Below are 22207 nucleotides of genomic sequence, written 5' to 3' on the forward strand. Positions count from 1 at the left end.
AACAAGGATTCACGGGTGGTCAATCTGTTGAAATCAGAGCACTACATTTTGGCCACCGTGCTCGATCCTAGATTTAAAGCCTACCTTGGATCTCTCTTTCCGGCAGACACAGGTCTGCAGGGGTTGAAAGACCTGCTGGTGACAAAATTGTCAAGTCAAGCGGAACGCGACCTGTCAACATCTCCTCCTTCACATTCTCCCGCAACTGGGGGTGCGAGGAAAAGGCTCAGAATTCCGAGCCCACCCGCTGGCGGTGATGCAGGGCAGTCTGGAGCGACTGCTGATGCTGACATCTGGTCCGGACTGAAGGACCTGACAACGATTACGGACATGTCGTCTACTGTCACTGCATATGATTCTCTCAACATTGATAGAATGGTGGAGGATTATATGAGTGACCGCATCCAAGTAGGCACGTCACACAGTCCGTACTTATACTGGCAGGAAAAAGAGGCAATTTGGAGGCCCTTGCACAAACTGGCTTTATTCTACCTAAGTTGCCCTCCCACAAGTGTGTACTCCGAAAGAGTGTTTAGTGCCGCCGCTCACCTTGTCAGCAATCGGCGTACGAGGTTACATCCAGAAAATGTGGAGAAGATGATGTTCATTAAAATGAATTATAATCAATTCCTCCGCGGAGACATTGACCAGCAGCAATTGCCTCCACAAAGTACACAGGGAGCTGAGATGGTGGATTCCAGTGGGGACGAATTGATAATCTGTGAGGAGGGGGATGTACACGGTGATATATCGGAGGGTGAAGATGAGGTGGACATCTTGCCTCTGTAGAGCCAGTTTGTGCAAGGAGAGATTAATTGCTTCTTTTTTTGGGGGGGTCCAAACCAACCCGTCATATCAGTCACAGTCGTGTGGCAGACCCTGTCACTGAAATGATGGGTTGGTTAAAGTGTGCATGTCCTGTTTTGTTTATACAACATAAGGGTGGGTGGGAGGGCCCAAGGACAATTCCATCTTGCACCTCTTTTTTCTTTTCTTTTTCTTTGCATCATGTGCTGATTGGGGAGGGTTTTTTGGAAGGGACATCCTGCGTGACACTGCAGTGCCACTCCTAGATGGGCCCGGTGTTTGTGTCGGCCACTAGGGTCGCTAATCTTACTCACACAGTCAGCTACCTCATTGCGCCTCTTTTTTTCTTTGCGTCATGTGCTGTTTGGGGAGGGTTTTTTGGAAGGGACATCCTGCGTGACACTGCAGTGCCACTCCTAGATGGGCCCGGTGTTTGTGTCGGCCACTAGGGTCGCTAATCTTACTCACACAGCTACCTCATTGCGCCTCTTTTTTTCTTTGCGTCATGTGCTGTTTGGGGAGGGTTTTTTGGAAGGGACATCCTGCGTGACACTGCAGTGCCACTCCTAGATGGGCCCGGTGTTTGTGTCGGCCACTAGGGTCGCTTATCTTACTCACACAGCGACCTCGGTGCAAATTTTAGGACTAAAAATAATATTGTGAGGTGTGAGGTGTTCAGAATAGACTGAAAATGAGTGTAAATTATGGTTTTTGAGGTTAATAATACTTTGGGATCAAAATGACCCCCAAATTCTATGATTTAAGCTGTTTTTTAGTGTTTTTTGAAAAAAACACCCGAATCCAAAACACACCCGAATCCGACAAAAAAAATTCGGTGAGGTTTTGCCAAAACGCGTTCGAACCCAAAACACGGCCGCGGAACCGAACCCAAAACCAAAACACAAAACCCGAAAAATTTCAGGCGCTCATCTCTAGTTTTGTGTTTTGGTTTTGGGTTCGGTTCCGCGGCCGTGTTTTGGGTTCGAACGCGTTTTGGCAAAACCTCACCGAATTTTTTTTGTCGGATTCGGGTGTGTTTTGGATTCGGGTGTTTTTTTCAAAAAACACTAAAAAACAGCTTAAATCATAGAATTTGGGGGTCATTTTGATCCCAAAGTATTATTAACCTCAAAAACCATAATTTACACTCATTTTCAGTCTATTCTGAATACCTCACACCTCACAATATTATTTTTAGTCCTAAAATTTGCACCGAGGTCGCTGTGTGAGTAAGATAAGCGACCCTAGTGGCCGACACAAACACCGGGCCCATCTAGGAGTGGCACTGCAGTGTCACGCAGGATGTCCCTTCCAAAAAACCCTCCCCAAACAGCACATGACGCAAAGAAAAAAAGAGGCGCAATGAGGTAGCTGTGTGAGTAAGATTAGCGACCCTAGTGGCCGACACAAACACCGGGCCCATCTAGGAGTGGCACTGCAGTGTCACGCAGGCTGGCCCTTCCAAAAAACCCTCCCCAAACAGCACATGACGCAAAGAAAAAAAGAGGCGCAATGAGGTAGCTGTGTGAGTAAGATTAGCGACCCTAGTGGCCGACACAAACACCGGGCCCATCTAGGAGTGGCACTGCAGTGTCACGCAGGATGTCCCTTCCAAAAAACCCTCCCCAAACAGCACATGACGCAAAGAAAAAAAGAGGCGCAATGAGGTAGCTGTGTGAGTAAGATTAGCGACCCTAGTGGCCGACACAAACACCGGGCCCATCTAGGAGTGGCACTGCAGTGTCACGCAGGATGTCCCTTCCAAAAAACCCTCCCCAATCAGCACATGATGCAAAGAAAAAGAAAAGAAAAAAGAGGTGCAAGATGGAATTGTCCTTGGGCCCTCCCACCCACCCTTATGTTGTATAAACAAAACAGGACATGCACACTTTAACCAACCCATCATTTCAGTGACAGGGTCTGCCACACGACTGTGACTGATATGACGGGTTGGTTTGGACCCCCCCCAAAAAAGAAGCAATTAATCTCTCCTTGCACAAACTGGCTCTACAGAGGCAAGATGTCCACCTCATCTTCACCCTCCGATATATCACCGTGTACATCCCCCTCCTCACAGATTATCAATTCGTCCCCACTGGAATCCACCATCTCAGCTCCCTGTGTACTTTGTGGAGGCAATTGCTGCTGGTCAATGTCTCCGCGGAGGAATTGATTATAATTCATTTTAATGAACATCATCTTCTCCACATTTTCTGGATGTAACCTCGTACGCCGATTGCTGACAAGGTGAGCGGCGGCACTAAACACTCTTTCGGAGTACACACTTGTGGGAGGGCAACTTAGGTAGAATAAAGCCAGTTTGTGCAAGGGCCTCCAAATTGCCTCTTTTTCCTGCCAGTATAAGTACGGACTGTGTGACGTGCCTACTTGGATGCGGTCACTCATATAATCCTCCACCATTCTATCAATGTTGAGAGAATCATATGCAGTGACAGTAGACGACATGTCCGTAATCGTTGTCAGGTCCTTCAGTCCGGACCAGATGTCAGCATCAGCAGTCGCTCCAGACTGCCCTGCATCACCGCCAGCGGGTGGGCTCGGAATTCTGAGCCTTTTCCTCGCACCCCCAGTTGCGGGAGAATGTGAAGGAGGAGATGTTGACAGGTCGCGTTCCGCTTGACTTGACAATTTTGTCACCAGCAGGTCTTTCAACCCCAGCAGACCTGTGTCTGCCGGAAAGAGAGATCCAAGGTAGGCTTTAAATCTAGGATCGAGCACGGTGGCCAAAATGTAGTGCTCTAATTTCAACAGATTGACCACCCGTGAATCCTTGTTAAGCGAATTAAGGGCTGCATCCACAAGTCCCACATGCCTAGCGGAATCGCTCCCTTTTAGCTCCTTCTTCAATGCCTCCAGCTTCTTCTGCAAAAGCCTGATGAGGGGAATGACCTGACTCAGGCTGGCAGTGTCTGAACTGACTTCACGTGTGGCAAGTTCAAAGGGCATCAGAACCTTGCACAACGTTGAAATCATTCTCCACTGCACTTGAGACAGGTGCATTCCACCTACTATATCGTGCTCAATTGTATAGGCTTGAATGGCCTTTTGCTGCTCCTCCAACCTCTGAAGCATATAGAGGGTTGAATTCCACCTCGTTACCACTTCTTGCTTCAGATGATGGCAGGGCAGGTTCAGTAGTTTTTGGTGGTGCTCCAGTCTTCTGTACGTGGTGCCTGTACGCCGAAAGTGTCCCGCAATTTTTCTGGCCACCGACAGCATCTCTTGCACGCCCCTGTCGTTTTTTAAAAAATTCTGCACCACCAAATTCAAGGTATGTGCAAAACATGGGACGTGCTGGAATTTGCCCATATTTAATGCACACACAATATTGCTGGCGTTGTCCGATGCCACAAATCCACAGGAGAGTCCAATTGGGGTAAGCCATTCCGCGATGATCTTCCTCAGTTGCCGTAAGAGGTTTTCAGCTGTGTGCGTATTCTGGAAAGCGGTGATACAAAGCGTAGCCTGCCTAGGAAAGAGTTGGCGTTTGCGAGATGCTGCTACTGGTGCCGCCGCTGCTGTTCTTGCGGCGGGAGTCCATACATCTACCCAGTGGGCTGTCACAGTCATATAGTCCTGACCCTGCCCTGCTCCACTTGTCCACATGTCCGTGGTTAAGTGGACATTGGGTACAACTGCATTTTTTAGGACACTGGTGAGTCTTTTTCTGACGTCCGTGTACATTCTCGGTATCGCCTGCCTAGAGAAGTGGAACCTGGATGGTATTTGGTAACGGGGGCACACTGCCTCAATAAATTGTCTAGTTCCCTGTGAACTAACGGCGGATACCGGACGCACGTCTAACACCAACATAGTTGTCAAGGACTCAGTTATCCGCTTTGCAGTAGGATGACTGCTGTGATATTTCATCTTCCTCGCAAAGGACTGTTGAACAGTCAATTGCTTACTGGAAGTAGTACAAGTGGGCTTACGACTTCCCCTCTGGGATGACCATCGACTCCCAGCGGCAACAACAGCAGCGCCAGCAGCAGTAGGCGTTACACGCAAGGATGCATCGGAGGAATCCCAGGCAGGAGAGGACTCGTCAGAATTGCCAGTGACATGGCCTGCAGGACTATTGGCATTCCTGGGGAAGGAGGAAATTGACACTGAGGGAGTTGGTGGGGTGGTTTGCGTGAGCTTGGTTACAAGAGGAAGGGATTTACTGGTCAGTGGACTGCTTCCGCTGTCACCCAAAGTTTTTGAACTTGTCACTGACTTATTATGAATGCGCTGCAGGTGACGTATAAGGGAGGATGTTCCGAGGTGGTTAACGTCCTTACCCCTACTTATTACAGCTTGACAAAGGGAACACACGGCTTGACACCTGTTGTCCGCATTTCTGGTGAAATACCTCCACACCGAAGAGCTGATTTTTTTGGTATTTTCACCTGGCATGTCAACGGCCATATTCCTCCCACGGACAACAGGTGTCTCCCCGGGTGCCTGACTTAAACAAACCACCTCACCATCAGAATCCTCCTGGTCAATTTCCTCCCCAGCGCCAGCAACACCCATATCCTCCTCATCCTGGTGTACTTCAACACTGACATCTTCAATCTGACTATCAGGAACTGGACTGCGGGTGCTCCTTCCAGCACTTGCAGGGGGCGTGCAAATGGTGGAAGGCGCATGCTCTTCACGTCCAGTGTTGGGAAGGTCAGGCATCGCAACCGACACAATTGGACTCTCCTTGTGGATTTGGGATTTCGAAGAATGCACAGTTCTTTGCTGTGCTGCTTTTGCCAGCTTGAGTCTTTTCATTTTTCTAGCGAGAGGCTGAGTGCTTCCATCCTCATGTGAAGCTGAACCACTAGCCATGAACATAGGCCAGGGCCTCAGCCGTTCCTTGCCACTCCGTGTGGTAAATGGCATATTGGCAAGTTTACGCTTCTCCTCCGACAATTTTATTTTAGGTTTTGGAGTCCTTTTTTTACTGATATTTGGTGTTTTGGATTTGACATGCTCTGTACTATGACATTGGGCATCGGCCTTGGCAGACGACGTTGCTGGCATTTCATCGTCTCGGCCATGACTAGTGGCAGCAGCTTCAGCACGAGGTGGAAGTGGATCTTGATCTTTCCCTAATTTTGGAACCTCAACATTTTTGTTCTCCATATTTTAATAGGCACAACTAAAAGGCACCTCAGGTAAACAATGGAGATGGATGGATTGGATACTAGTATACAATTATGGACGGGCTGCTGAGTGCCGACACAGAGGTAGCCACAGCCGTGAACTACCGCACTGTACTGTGTCTGCTGCTAATATATAGACTGGTTGATAAAGAGATAGTATACTCGTAACTAGTATGTATGTATAAAGAAAGAAAAAAAAACCACGGTTAGGTGGTATATACAATTATGGACGGGCTGCCGAGTGCCGACACAGAGGTAGCCACAGCCGTGAACTACCGCACTGTACTGTGTCTGCTGCTAATATAGACTGGTTGATAAAGAGATAGTATACTCGTAACTAGTATGTATGTATAAAGAAAGAAAAAAAAACCACGGTTAGGTGGTATATACAATTATGGACGGGCTGCCGAGTGCCGACACAGAGGTAGCCACAGCCGTGAACTACCGCACTGTACTGTGTCTGCTGCTAATATATAGACTGGTTGATAAAGAGATAGTATACTCGTAACTAGTATGTATGTATAAAGAAAGAAAAAAAAACCACGGTTAGGTGGTATATACAATTATGGACGGGCTGCCGAGTGCCGACACAGAGGTAGCCACAGCCGTGAACTACCGCACTGTACTGTGTCTGCTGCTAATATAGACTGGTTGATAAAGAGATAGTATACTCGTAACTAGTATGTATGTATAAAGAAAGAAAAAAAAACCACGGTTAGGTGGTATATACAATTATGGACGGGCTGCCGAGTGCCGACACAGAGGTAGCCACAGCCGTGAACTACCGCACTGTACTGTGTCTGCTGCTAATATATAGACTGGTTGATAAAGAGATAGTATACTCGTAACTAGTATGTATGTATAAAGAAAGAAAAAAAAACCACGGTTAGGTGGTATATACAATTATGGACGGGCTGCCGAGTGCCGACACAGAGGTAGCCACAGCCGTGAACTACCGCACTGTACTGTGTCTGCTGCTAATATAGACTGGTTGATAAAGAGATAGTATACTCGTAACTAGTATGTATGTATAAAGAAAGAAAAAAAAAACACGGTTAGGTGGTATATACAATTATGGACGGGCTGCCGAGTGCCGACACAGAGGTAGCCACAGCCGTGAACTACCGCACTGTACTGTGTCTGCTGCTAATATAGACTGGTTGATAAAGAGATAGTATACTACTAATATTATATATACTGGTGGTCAGGTCACTGGTCACTAGTCACACTGGCAGTGGCACTCCTGCAGCAAAAGTGTGCACTGTTTAATTTTAATATAATATTATGTACTCCTGGCTCCTGCTATAACCTATAACTGGCACTGCAGTAGTGCTCCCCAGTCTCCCCCACAATTATAAGCTGTGTGAGCTGAGCAGTCAGACAGATATATAATATATATAGATGATGCAGCACACTGGCCTGAGCCTAAGCAGTGCACACAGATATGGTATGTGACTGACTGAGTCACTGTGTGTATCGCTTTTTTCAGGCAGAGAACGGATATATTAAATAAACTGCACTGTGTGTCTGGTGGTCACTCACTATATAATATATTATGTACTCCTGGCTCCTGCTATAACCTATAACTGGCACTGCAGTAGTGCTCCCCAGTCTCCCCCACAATTATAAGCTGTGTGAGCTGAGCAGTCAGACAGATATATATAATATTATATATAGATAATAGATGATGCAGCACACTGGCCTGAGCCTGAGCAGTGCACACAGATATGGTATGTGACTGAGTCACTGTGTGCTGTGTATCGCTTTTTTCAGGCAGAGAACGGATTATAAAGTAAACTGCACTGTCCTCACTAGTAAACTCTCTCCACTCAGTCTCTACACTTCTACAGTAACAGTACTCCTCCTAGTCAGCTCCAGTAAATCTCTCTCAGTCTCTTATAATCTAAATGGAGAGGACGCCAGCCACGTCCTCTCCCTATCAATCTCAATGCACGTGTGAAAATGGCGGCGACGCGCGGCTCCTTATATAGAATCCGAGTCTCGCGATAGAATCCGAGCCTTGCGAGAATCCGACAGCGTCATGATGACGTTCGGGCGCGCTCGGGTTAACCGAGCAAGGCGGGAAGATCCGAGTCGCTCGGACCCGTGAAAAAAAACATGAAGTTCTGGCGGGTTCGGATTCAGAGAAACCGAACCCGCTCATCTCTAGTGTAAACCTCTATGAAATGCATACACGTTGCGTAAGCACACCGTCACGCTGTAAGCACAAAGTAGCTACACGTGCGGCTGGATACACTTTAACCCTTAACAGGAAAGGAATGCGACACCAATTGTATATCTTTTGCTGTGGTCCAACGCAGCAACAAATATGTACTTAAAAGGGGGTTCACAGAGAAATACAACTATACAAGAGAAAAGGCTGCAACCAATGGATACATACGTTTGTTTGCCTGTGCCACCCGGTTCCGGTCCTCAGTCAATCTGGAAAGATGACCTTCAGAGAATAGACTGAGGCCAGCCAGGAGGCTTGGCTTTTATTCAATAGTCCAAAGCATGAAACAAAGGAAACTGTAATCTCTTCTTTCATAGGTTAGGTCATTTACAGTACAGGAGGGGTCATAGGTCGGTTTGAATAGGTGGGCGATGCCTGGTCCAGGTGCACTTGCAGGTGTCCTCCACTGGGTTCCCGCCGAATATCAAGAGTACAGTAAATACAGTGTGATATTAATAATATATTCCTGCGCATATCTATGCGCAGGAGCGTGCTACTTTCTGCAAACTGCCATCGGAATATTGCCCTTGAAATACTGTACAGCTGGATACCAAACACTATGTTCTGACCTATTTCTGTCCCCTCACATCCTGTAAAGTTGAATATCTCTATTGTTCCATTTCTAAAGTAAATGTAACTTGCTGGTGTGGTGTGTGTGGGCTATGTGTAAATTATGCACTACGTGGATGAAATGTCAGTTATGTCTTTGTGGCTTTTCCATGCGAATGCGTATGCTACCATATTTACTCATACCACGCACTAATACGCAGAGCCTCATGACCCAATGTACGCAGCGTGCGGGCAGAACAAGCACACGCACGGAGGCCACTCTGTGTGGTGTTTGTACATGATGCATGTGGGTATAAAATTTTCGACTTTGACATTTTGATATATATTGAACGGTATAGGCAGCATAAACCAAGAAAGTGCTGAGACAGACGTTTTTTTTCTATGATTAGCTTCACTAAAATCACCACTGCTCGGCTCCCTTTTGTCATAGATGAATGTTTCAAACACCTAAACCTCCCTCGACAAATGCTCTATAGAATTGTGAAATATGCATCAAAATTTGTCCAGTGGTTCTCGAGAATAGCCTGAACAAACAGACAGACAACTACCAGGGACTTTATTTTATATTATGTAGAGACAATCTAGATTTCAGTTTGCACAAGCACCACCCAAATCTAAATCTGTTTGAACATTGCACATTTTCATTCTGCCTCACATGCAGTAGTTTTGCCCAGGTGCATGGTTACTTGCTCTTTTTTACTATAATCCCACCTCAGAATCATGCCCTCTGTGATTGTTAAACTGGGTATCTACACATCTAAGTAATGTGGCAACCTGGTGATAAGATGTAACGATACATTGCATCTCTGTACACACTACAATACGCCGTACGATGACTCAATATACTGTCTGTGACATAATCCCATCTGATGGGCAGTGCATCAGATGGAATGATGTGACCACCATATTCATCAAACAATGAATTGGGTGAATTTGTGGGTACACACTATACGATGGTCATTGTGATCTTGTGATCTGTTGCGAATTGCAAGATTGTCAAATCTATATTATATAATGTGTACCCAGCTGAAGAACCTATGTTTGTGTATGTCACAAAATGTGTGTGAGACACTGTGAATGTCTCTCTGCGTGTCTCTGTGAGCGTCAGACTATGTGTATGTGAGACTGTGTCCTATTCATCATCAATAAAAGTAGGTGAAAATATACAATTTTCAGCTAGTTCTGTAAAACTTAAGTGCTGAAACAGGGAATCCAGAAGATTTCTCTGAGATCAGCCATCCACCAAGCGGAACATGGAGTTTGGTGAATTGGGAATGGGGAGATCCCCATACTAGGTACCTCCTCATTTCCTAGTACATTAATGGCCAATAATACATACTTTGCAGGATTTGACTGTGGTAACTGATGCCAACTGCAGATGTGTCCGTTCTCGAATCCCCACTATTTCCTATGGTATTGAGTCCCGGGTTGCAAACAGGAATCCATTCAGGGGGGGAGGAGAAGATTTATCTGGGAGGGGGTCAGGATTTGATTCTGGAGGTGCATGAGTAGACACTGTGTAGATGGACAGTGTACTTGCCGAAGCAGCAGCCAATCTATGTGATCACATGATGTCTGATTGCTGGGGTGGCTGCAAGTCGTGACTGAAGCTACTCTCCTGATCAGTGTGAACTGAAGAGGAAGGGCTGCAGTGCGGTCTGGTACTAGGCACACTCCCTTTATTACTTGGACACCCCACTTCTGCATGCACACACTAGACCAATTAGGACAACTCAACCCCCCCCCCAATTGTCTGCCAGACTTTGGACCAGAAACTCTGATCCTTCCTGTGAGCCTCAACCCCATTTGATTATCGTGCATGTCTGTCTCTCTCGCTTTCTCACAGTAACAATACGGGTCAGATTAAGGGCAACGTGGGCCTGGGGCAGGAAATGATCAAGGGCCCAATGTAACAAGCAGAGGAGGTGTGACCAGTGCTGTGTGGGAGTGGTCTGTGCCATGTGGGTGTGTCCACCCTACACTATTTCTCTCTTGTGAATTATACTTTTCCCTTAATTACAGAATATTCAGTAGGTCCCACTGTTTTAAGTGAGGCCCCCAAAGCCTAAATCCAGCTATGTCCTTGGTCATCAGATCTTATTATGATGTGCTTAGCATGAAGGGTTCGCACAGCCTAAACATTCATTTATAGCCATAAATAATACCGTGGCTAGTGATGCTGGTGATAAGACCCCATGCAATCACAGATGCAGCTGCTCTATTACAAAACTGCAAGAACTGCAGCCCTGCACTGACTTGTTATTGAGCAACTGCTCCTATTTGCCGGGTGGCACTTGATATGCCGGCTATCGGGATCCCAGCACTCAGAATACCGTCGCCAGAATCCCAACAGCCGGCATACCAACAACTATTTTCCCTCTTGAGATGTCCATGACACCCCTGGAGGGAGAACAAATTGCGAAGCGCGCCACCGTGCCCGCAAGGGGCTCTTTTGCACTCGTCCCACTGCCGGTATACCACAGTAGACCCCTATTTGCCTACTAAGCACATTTCACAGTGAACATCCAATAGTTCATTATAGTTGATTGGTAGCGTTCTGTTGAGTACTCAGCAAATTCTGTTCTCGCTCGCTTATGCCGGCTACAGCACCATCCTGTGCTAGGTGACTACAGCTTATACGGGAATGATTTGCTTCCATTTACTACGGGAAGAAGGCAAAAATAATCAGATTGTCCCCAAGTGGCAATTTAGGATCTGCCTCTTAATTAATAAAAATCTGCCTCTTAACTAATGAAGCATAGTTTATCTTCATGTATGACTAAAATATATCATGATAGTGAGACTCTGGGGTAAATTTACTAAGATTCGTATTTTTCCGTTTGAGGTCAAAGTTCAATCTCGAATGACATCGAAAGTGTAAATATGCAACTTTTTGAATTTATTACGACTAATTTACTAAGCTGTCGTATTCTGCATTTTCGGTTTTTCCGATGTCGATGTCATTCGTTTTTTTAGGCAGTGTTTTACGTGAGTGACTTGTAAAACACTGCCGACTTTAATACAATGAATCTCGGCCGGATCTGAGAGATCCGTGCTGGGCTTCATTGTGCACCTTATAAAAAAAAAATTAAAATGTTTAAACTTTATAAAAAAATTGCGTGGGGTCCCCCCTCCTAAGCCAAACCAGCCTCGGGCTCTTTGAGCCGGTCCTGGTTGCAAAAATATGGGAAAAAAATTGACAGGGGTTCCCCCATATTTAAACAACCAGAACCGGGCTCTGCGCCTGGTCCTGGTTCCAAAAATACGGGGGACAAAAAGCCTAGGGGTCCCCCGTATTTGGAAACCAGCACCGGGCTCCACTAGCTGGACAGATAATGCCACAGCCGGGGGTCACTTTTATACAGTGCCCTGCGGCCGTGGCATTAAATAACCAACTAGTCACCCCTGGCCGGGGTACCCTGGAGGAGTGGGAACCCCTTCAATCAAGGGGTCCCCCCCCTCCAGCACCCAAGGGCCAGGGGTGAAGCCCGAGGCTGTCCCCCCCATCCAAGGGCTGCGGATGGGGGGCTGATAGCCTTTGTTGAAATAGTTGAATATTGTTTTTAGTAGCAGTACTACAAGTCCCAGCAAGCCTCCCCTGTAAGCTGGTACTTGGAGAACCACAAGTACCAGCATGCGGAGGAAAACCAGGCCCGCTGGTACCTGTAGTACTACTACTAAAAAAATACCCCAATAAAGACATAACACACACACCTTGAAAGTATAACTTTAATACATACATACACACCACCATATACACATACTTACCTTATGTTCACACGAGGGTCGGTCCTCTTCTCCATGTAGAATCCATGGTGTACCTGTTGAAAAAATTATACTCACCAAATCCTGTGTAGAGGGCTCCTCGGGTAATCCATTTGTAATCCACGTACTTGTAAAAATAAAAAAAACGGACACCCGACCACGAACTGAAACGGGGCCCATGTTTTCACATGGGACCCCTTTCCCCGAATGCCAGAAACCCCCTCTGACTGATGTCTAAGAGGGTTCCATCAGCCAATCAGTGAGCGCCACATTGTGGCACCCTCCTGATTGGCTGTGTGCTCCTGTACTGTATGACAGGCAGCACCCGGCAGTGTTACAATGTAGCGCCTATGCGCTCCATTGTAACCAATGGTGGGAACTTTGTGGTCAGCGGTTGACCGAAAGTAACCTCACCGCTGACCACAAAGTTCCCACTATTGGTTATAATGGAGCGCATAGGCGCTACATTGTAACACTGCCGGGTGCTGCCTGTCATACAGTACAGAAGCACACAGCCAATCAGGAGGGTGCCACAATGTGGCGCTCACTGATTGGCTGATGGAACCCCTCTTAGACATCAGTCAGAGGGGGTTTCTGGCATTCGGGGAAAGGGGTCCCATGTGAAAACATGGGTCCCCTTTCAGTTCGTGGTCGGGTGTCCGTTTTTTTATTTTTACAAGTACGTGGATTACAAATGGATTACCCGAGGAGCCCTCTACACTGGATTTGGTGAGTATAATTTTTTCAACAGGTACACCATGGATTCTACATGGAGAAGAGGACCGACCCTCATGTGAACATAAGGTAAGTATGTGTATATGGTGGTGTGTATGTATGTATTAAAGTTATACTTTCAAGGTGTGTGTGTTATGTCTTTATTGGAGTATTTTTTTAGTAGTAGTACTACAGGTACCAGCGGGCCCGGTTTTCCTCCGCATGCTGATACTTGTGGTTCTCCAAGTACCAGCTTGCGGGGGAGGCTTGCTGGGACTTGTAGTACTGCTACTAAAAACAATATTCAACTATTTCAACAAAGGCTATCAGCATCCCATCCGCAGCCCTTGGATAGGGGGACAGCCTCGGGCTTCACCCCTGGCCCTTGGGTGGCTGGAGGGGGGGGGACCCCTTGATTGAAGGGGTTCCCACTCCTCCAGGGTACCCCGGCTAGGGGTGACTAGTTGGGTATTTAATGCCATGGCCGCAGGGCACTGTATAAAAGTGACCCCCGGCTGTGGCATTATCTGTCCAGCTAGTGGAGCCCGGTGCTGGTTTCAAAAATACGGGGGACCCCTACGCTTTTTGTCCCCCGTATTTTTTGAACCAGGACCAGGCACAGAGCCCGGTGCTGGTTGTTTAAATATGGGGGAACCCCTGTCAATTTTTCACACCATATTTTTGCAACCAGGACCGGCTCAAAGAGCCCGAGGCTGGTTTGGCTTAGGAGGGGGGACCCCACGCATTTTTTAAAAAAAAATTAAAACATTTCCCACCCCTTCCCACTGAAAAACATGCACGGATCTCATGGATCCGTGCATGCCTATACAAACACGGGATAAAAAAGCAGGTCTGTTTTTTTTTTAGCACTTTTTCACGATTTGTATTTCATCACGGCAGTGTTTGGCTATTGTCGGCAGTGTTTGTATTTTGCACTTTTTAGTAAATGACCGATTTCTACCAAATTGCAGGCGTATTTGACCGATGGTGTATTGATTCGTGATTTTTTCCTAGGACTTCCAAAATATTACGAATGCCCTCATCACTGCCGTGATTTTTGCTTAGTAAATTACCGAGATGACACTTTGAAGAAAAAAAGGCATCTCGGTCCAAATCGGGACCTTAGTAAATATACCCCTCTGTCTTCATTATGTGTCAGTTTTGTGTTCTTTAATTACAATGATTGCAGACACCAAGAAATTAGCTTTTACCCAAAACTGCTACAAATCTCTGCCCACGTATATATTCTACTTGGTGGAGGGTTATGGAAAAATAGAATCCTTTTGTAGAGAAAAACATCAGCGCACCAAAAACAAAGCAGCACATGCTCTCCCAAATGAATCTTCTTCAACCCCTGATTTGATTTAAATGGTCTCATGGTCTCATCCTGAAAAATTAAAGGCTAAATGTAATAGCCTAAAAGGTGCGAGACTTTGTGCGACTCTGTACATATTGGGTGTCATTCCAAGTTGATCGCTAGCTAGTTTTAGCAGCCATGCAAACGCTATGCCGCCGCCTACTGGGGAGTGTATTTTAGCTTAGCAGAAGTGCGAACGCTTGTGCAGCCGAGCTCTGCAAAAACAGTTTGTGCAGTTTCAGAGTAGATCTGAACCTACTCAGCGCTTGCGATCACTTCAGCCTATTCGTGTCCGGATTTGACGTCATACACCCGCCCAGCGAACGCCCTGTGTTTTTTGCCTGTGTTTTTTCGGACACACCTGCATTTTGCAAACACTCCCTGAAAACAGTCAGTTGACACCCAGTAACGCCCCCTTCCTGTCAATCTTCTCGCGGCCGCCAGTGCGATGAAAAACTTTGCTAGAACCTGAGCACAACCACCCTTTACGTCACGCGTGCGCATTGTGGGGCGTACGCATGCGCAGAAATGAAGTTTTTTCACCTGATCACTGCGCTGTGAAAATCAGCAGCGAGCGATCAACTCGGAATGACCCCCATTGTTACAGTGGCAATCATTACAATGCAAAACCAGGGTGGTTTTGCCCTGTAAATGATTGCGCTTCTAAAAATATGCCACTTTAAAAATATACACCGGGGGTTCAATACTTACAAATCCCATCATTTCAAACTGGCGTAATTGTATCTTTTTGGTGGCCATTTTGAAAGCAATATGCATAAATATACCCACAAAGGACCATAGATGTACTTTGACCCCTCCAACTTCTGACTTTAGTCCCTTCAACTCCTGACCTGGGTCATAATCAGGGGCGGATTGGGACGCTGGTACGCCGGATCAGTTTCCGGTTAGCCGGTCCCGACGTCCCCTCAGTGGCTTTCACTCACCCGTGCTGGGCCGGCTGCCGCGATCGGGAGACCGAGCATGCGCAGAAGCTTAAGTCACTGATGTTCTGCGCTACCTTCGGGCTCCCGTCCCTCTGCACTCACAGGTGAGGAGGTCCCCACTGCCACCACTCGCCCTGTGTCATGGGACTGGGCTGCCGCGTCTCACTGCAGCGTAGGCTTAGTGTCTGCCCGCGCTGCATGTAGGAAAAAACAGCGTGTAGGAAAATAGAGGAGGGCCCCAGGGAGAGAAGCGCGGCCGGTGTCTGCCTCAGTCCATCCACCACGCTGAACAAGGGCCACCAAATTGCCATCTCTGTCTCCTGCAGCCACTTTCAAAAGAAACCGGCCACCATGGAGGAACCGCCCCCAGCCACAGTCATTCAACTAAAGGTAAATACACAGCTCCTCACTCAGATCCCCACACACAGCCCTACCCTTCACACAAAGGGGTATGCTAACTGCCATAATGTATAAAAAAAGGGGGACGCTGTCTGCCGTAATGTGTAAAAAGTGAGACGCTGTCTGCTGTAATGTGTAAAAAGGGGGACGCTGTCTGCCGTAATGTGTAAAAAGGGGGACGCAGTCTGTCTGACATAATGTGTAAAAAGGGGTACTGTCTGCCGTAATGTGTAAAAAGGGGGACTGTCTGCCGTAATGGGTAAAAAGGGGACGCTGTCTGTCGTAATGTGTAAAAAGGGGGATGCTGTCTGCCGTAATGTGTAAAAAGGGGGACGCTGTCTGCCGCAATGTGTAATAAGGGGACGCTGGCTGCCGTAATGTGTAAAAAGGGGGACTGTCTGCCATGATGTGTAAAAAGGGGGACTGTCTGCCGTAATGTGTAAAAAGGGGGACGCTGTCTGCCGTAATGTGTAAAAAGGGAGACGCTGTCTGCCACAATGTGTAATAGGGGGACGCTGGTTGCCGTAATGTGTAAAAAGGGGGACGCTGGCTGCCGTAATGTGTAAGAAGGGGGAGCTGCCTGCTGTAATGTGTAAAAAGGGGGAGCTGCCTGCCGTAATGTGTAATAAGGGGGACTGGCTGCCGTAATGTGTAAAAAGGGGGACTGTCTGCTGTAATGTGTAAAAGGGGCTCTACCTGGTGTAGTGGCGCTACTGTGTGGCGTAATTTGAATAATGGAGACTACTGTGCACCGTAGTATGAATTGGTATTATTTTGTGGCCACACCCCTTCCCCATGAAGCCACGCCCATCATTTTTTTCATGCGCCTAAGGCGCGCACTGCCCGTATTTTCTGTGTGGGGGGTTCTTGCACACAGCGCTAAAATTCCTAGTTACGGCACTGCCCCCTTGCACATACAGTAGTAGGCCGTGTTAGTTGCAGAGGGGGCTGCTTCCAGAAATTTCCAGGCTGGTTTTGTATCCCAATCTGCCCCTGGTCATAATAGTAATAATTTTACTCATACAGCGGTCTTTCTCCAACAGAATTCATAGGCAGCCACAAATGCACGTTTTCCTGGGGGGGAAAAAAGGACAATGCAAAATGACAAGCATGTGCTCACATGTGTGCTAAACAGGGCTTAAAGGCTTAAAGTGGTCCTGGAGAGGTGGTGAAACTCATTTGCCCCGCCACCTACCCCCATCTCCCCCCACACATACATACCTCCCATAAGGTGGAGCCAGGGAATTCAGCATCCCCCTGCAAACTATAGATTTGTGCAATACCTGTTATACTTTATAAAGGGACAGTGGTCACACAACAGTACCCACAAATCTAATTCCACCACACAGTATACCACAGTCTTATTCCCATTACACCGCATGTAGTGCCCTGATTCATATTACATCACATAGTAGTGCCTCTTATTCCCGATACGACACACAGCAGTGCCCCTTATTCACATTACGTCGCTCAGTAGTACCCTTTATTCACGTCATGATATAGAGTGCTGTTTATAAATGATAAGGAATTACTGTGCAAGGTCGTCGTGGAGGTAGAACTAGTTCCACCAACAATTACTCAGTTCCACCTCGTTCCCCCTCACTTTAACCCCTGGTGCTAAACAGGAGAGAAGTTGTGGCCAAAAAAAAGCTGCTATTTGCTGAATGAGGTCCTTAATGTCTGAATCCACATATAGCAAAAACCCCTCTGCTGCACCTAACGCTTTCACTCATGTGATGCAAACATCTGTAGCATAGGAGTCCACCTTGGGCTGATTCGTGTTGGGTAAGCCTCAAAATGGAAAACAGCAGCATTGACAGAATAATACAGACTCAACCCTTAACCTATTTCTGCAAGTCAGCGGAGAAAGAAATGAAGACAATGGGGTAAATTTACTAAGATGGGAGTTCTATTTAAAACGAGATGTTTCCCATAGCAACCAATCAGATTCCAGGTATTATATTCTAGAAGGTGCTAGATAAAGGAGAAGTAGAATCTGACTGGTTGCTATGGGCAACATCCCATCTTAAACAGAACTCCAATTTTAGTAAATTTACCCCAATGGGGGGGATTCAATTGATGGCGGGAAATAAAAACAAAAACCTGTCGTGAGGTATTGCTATTCAATGAAGTGACAGAAAATAGACATCATCGCGTCTTATTTCTGATTTACTCTAAAATTGTTACTTTTAGAAAAAAATCACCGGGACTTGCTCTGGCACCGTGGCAACACCCTTCCCTGAGGACTAATTAAGTATTTGGAAGTTTCCAATTAGCTTAATTAGTCAGTAATTACCTTCTGAAGCGGTATCTTCTCCTCCAGATCTAGACTCCTGTGTCAGCGGTAAGTATAGCATTGTTGTGTGAGTGAGTGTGTGTATGTGCATGAGTGTGTGTGCGACCAACGGTGCATGTGTGACCCCTGTGTGTGTGTGTGTGTGTGTGTGTGTGTGTGTGTGTGTGTGTGTGTGTGTGTGTGTGTGTGACACCCCACTCCCCCGGAGGCAGCAACTGGGAGAACTACATCTCCCAGCAACCTCCAAGCAACCCCCAAATCTCCAGGCAGCCCTCACACCCCAGTGGCAAATGCAGGATTTGCATGGGGGGGGTTTCCAGAACTGGGCGGAGCCAATCACGGGGGTGGGGACTGAGGTGACCCAGTATATGCTGGGTCCGTAAAACTAGTGTGTCTGTGTGTTTGTGTATGTGTATATATATATATATATATATATATATACGGTACATATATCTACACATATATATATACATGTATATATATATATTAGAGATGAGCGCCTGAAATTTTTCGGGTTTTGTGTTTTGGTTTTGGGTTCGGTTCCGCGGCCGTGTTTTGGGTTCGACCGCGTTTTGGCAAAACCTCACCGAATTTTTTTTGTCGGATTCGGGTGTGTTTTGGATTCGGGTGGTTTTTTCAAAAAACCCTAAAAAACATCTTAAAACATTGAATTTGGGGGTCATTTTGATCCCATAGTATTATTAACCTCAATAACCATAATTAACACTCATTTTCAGTCTATTCTGAACACCTTACACCTCACAATATTATTTTTAGTCCTAAAATTTGCACCGAGGTCGCTGGATGACTAAGCTCAGCGACCCTAGTGGCCGACACAAACACCGGGCCCATCTAGGAGTGGCACTGCAGTGTCACGCAGGATGTCCCTTCCAAAAAACCCTCCCCAAACAGCACATGACGCAAAGAAAAAAAGAGGCGCAATGAGGTAGCTGTGTGAGTAAGATTAGCGACCCTAGTGGCCGACACAAACACCGGGCCCATCTAGGAGTGGCACTGCAGTGTCACGCAGGATGTCCCTTCCAAAAAACCCTCCCCAAACAGCACATGACGCAAAGAAAAAAAGAGGCGCAATGAGGTAGCTGACTGTGTGAGAAAGATAAGCGACCCTAGTGGCCGACACAAACACCGGGCCCATCTAGGAGTGGCACTGCAGTGTCACGCAGGATGTCCCTTCCAAAAAACCCTCCCCAAACAGCACATGACGCAAAGAAAAAAAGAGGCGCAATGAGGTAGCTGTGTGAGTAAGATTAGCGACCCTAGTGGCCGACACAAACACCTGGCCCATCTAGGAGTGGCACTGCAGTGTCACGCAGGATGTCCCTTCCAAAAAACCCTCCCCAAACAGCACATGACGCAAAGAAAAAAAGAGGCGCAATGAGGTAGCTGACTGTGTGAGAAAGATAAGCGACCCTAGTGGCCGACACAAACACCGGGCCCATCTAGGAGTGGCACTGCAGTGTCACGCAGGATGTCCCTTCCAAAAAACCCTCCCCAAACAGCACATGACGCAAAGAAAAAAAGAGGCGCAATGAGGTAGCTGACTGTGTGAGAAAGATAAGCGACCCTAGTGGCCGACACAAACACCGGGCCCATCTAGGAGTGGCACTGCAGTGTCACGCAGGATGTCCCTTCCAAAAAACCCTCCCCAAACAGCACATGACGCAAAGAAAAAAAGAGGCGCAATGAGGTAGCTGTGTGAGTAAGATTAGCGACCCTAGTGGCCGACACAAACACCTGGCCCATCTAGGAGTGGCACTGCAGTGTCACGCAGGATGTCCCTTCCAAAAAACCCTCCCCAAACAGCACATGACGCAAAGAAAAAAAGAGGCGCAATGAGGTAGCTGACTGTGTGAGAAAGATAAGCGACCCTAGTGGCCGACACAAACACCGGGCCCATCTAGGAGTGGCACTGCAGTGTCACGCAGGATGTCCCTTCCAAAAAACCCTCCCCAAACAGCACATGACGCAAAGAAAAAAAGAGGCGCAATGAGGTAGCTGACTGTGTGAGAAAGATAAGCGACCCTAGTGGCCGACACAAACACCGGGCCCATCTAGGAGTGGCACTGCAGTGTCACGCAGGATGTCCCTTCCAAAAAACCCTCCCCAAACAGCACATGACGCAAAGAAAAATAAAAGAAAAAAGAGGTGCAAGATGGAATTGTCCTTGGGCCCTTCCCACCCACCCTTATGTTGTATAAACAAAACAGGACATGCACACTTTAACCAACCCATCATTTCAGTGACAGGGTCTGCCACACGACTGTGACTGAAATGACGGGTTGGTTTGGACCCCCACCAAAAAAGAAGCAATTAATCTCTCCTTGCACAAACTGGCTCTACAGAGGCAAGATGTCCACCTCATCATCATCCTCCGATATATCACCGTGTACATCCCCCTCCTCACAGATTATCAATTCGTCCCCACTGGAATCCACCATGTCAGCTCCCTGTGTACTTTGTGGAGGCAATTGCTGCTGGTCAATGTCTCCGCGGAGGAATTGATTATAATTCATTTTAATGAACATCATCTTCTCCACATTTTCTGGATGTAACCTCGTACGCCGATTGCTGACAAGGTGAGCGGCGGCACTAAACACTCTTTCGGAGTACACACTTGTGGGAGGGCAACTTAGGTAGAATAAAGCCAGTTTGTGCAAGGGCCTCCAAATTGCCTCTTTTTCCTGCCAGTATAAGTACGGACTGTGTGACGTGCCTACTTGGATGCGGTCACTCATATAATCCTCCACCATTCTATCAATGGTGAGAGAATCATATGCAGTGACAGTAGACGACATGTCCGTAATGGTTGTCAGGTCCTTCAGTCCGGACCAGATGTCAGCATCAGCAGTCGCTCCAGACTGCCCTGCATCACCGCCAGCGGGTGGGCTCGGAATTCGGATTTGGGATTTCGAAGAATGCACAGTTCTTTGCTGTGCTGCTTTTGCCAGCTTGAGTCTTTTCATTTTTCTAGCGAGAGGCTGAGTGCTTCCATCCTCATGTGAAGCTGAACCACTAGCCATGAACATAGGCCAGGGCCTCAGCCGTTCCTTGCCACTCCGTGTGGTAAATGGCATATTGGCAAGTTTACGCTTCTCCTCCGACAATTTTATTTTTGGTTTTGGAGTCCTTTTTTTTCTGATATTTGGTGTTTTGGATTTGACATGCTCTGTACTATGACATTGGGCATCGGCCTTGGCAGACGACGTTGCTGGCATTTCATCGTCTCGGCCATGACTAGTGGCAGCAGCTTCAGCACGAGGTGGAAGTGGATCTTGATCTTTCCCTAATTTTGGAACCTCAACTTTTTTGTTCTCCATATTTTATAGGCAGAACTAAAAGGCACCTCAGGTAAACAATGGAGATGGATGGATTGGATACTAGTATACAATTATGGACGGACTGCCACGGTTAGGTGGTATAAAAAAACCACGGTTAGGTGGTATATAATACAATTATGGATGGACGGACTGCCTGCCGAGTTCCGACACAGAGGTAGCCACAGCCGTGAACTACCGCACTGTACACTGGTTGATAAAGAGATAGTAGTATACTCGTAACAACTAGTATGACACTATGACGACGGTATAAAGAATGAAAAAAAAACCACGGTTAGGTGGTATATATTATAATAATAATACAATTATGGATGGACGGACTGCCTGCCGACTGCCGACACAGAGGTAGCCACAGCCGTGAACTACCGCACTGTACACTGGTTGATAAAGAGATAGTAGTATACTCGTAACAACTAGTATGACACTATGACGACGGTATAAAGAATGAAAAAAAAACCACGGTTAGGTGGTATATATTATAATAATAATACAATTATGGATGGACGGACTGCCTGCCGACTGCCGACACAGAGGTAGCCACAGCCGTGAACTACCGCACTGTACACTGGTTGATAAAGAGATAGTAGTATACTCGTAACAACTAGTA

The sequence above is a fragment of the Pseudophryne corroboree genome, chromosome 2, assembly GCF_028390025.1.
Source record: "Pseudophryne corroboree isolate aPseCor3 chromosome 2, aPseCor3.hap2, whole genome shotgun sequence".
NCBI classification, from domain to species: Eukaryota; Metazoa; Chordata; class Amphibia; order Anura; family Myobatrachidae; genus Pseudophryne; species Pseudophryne corroboree.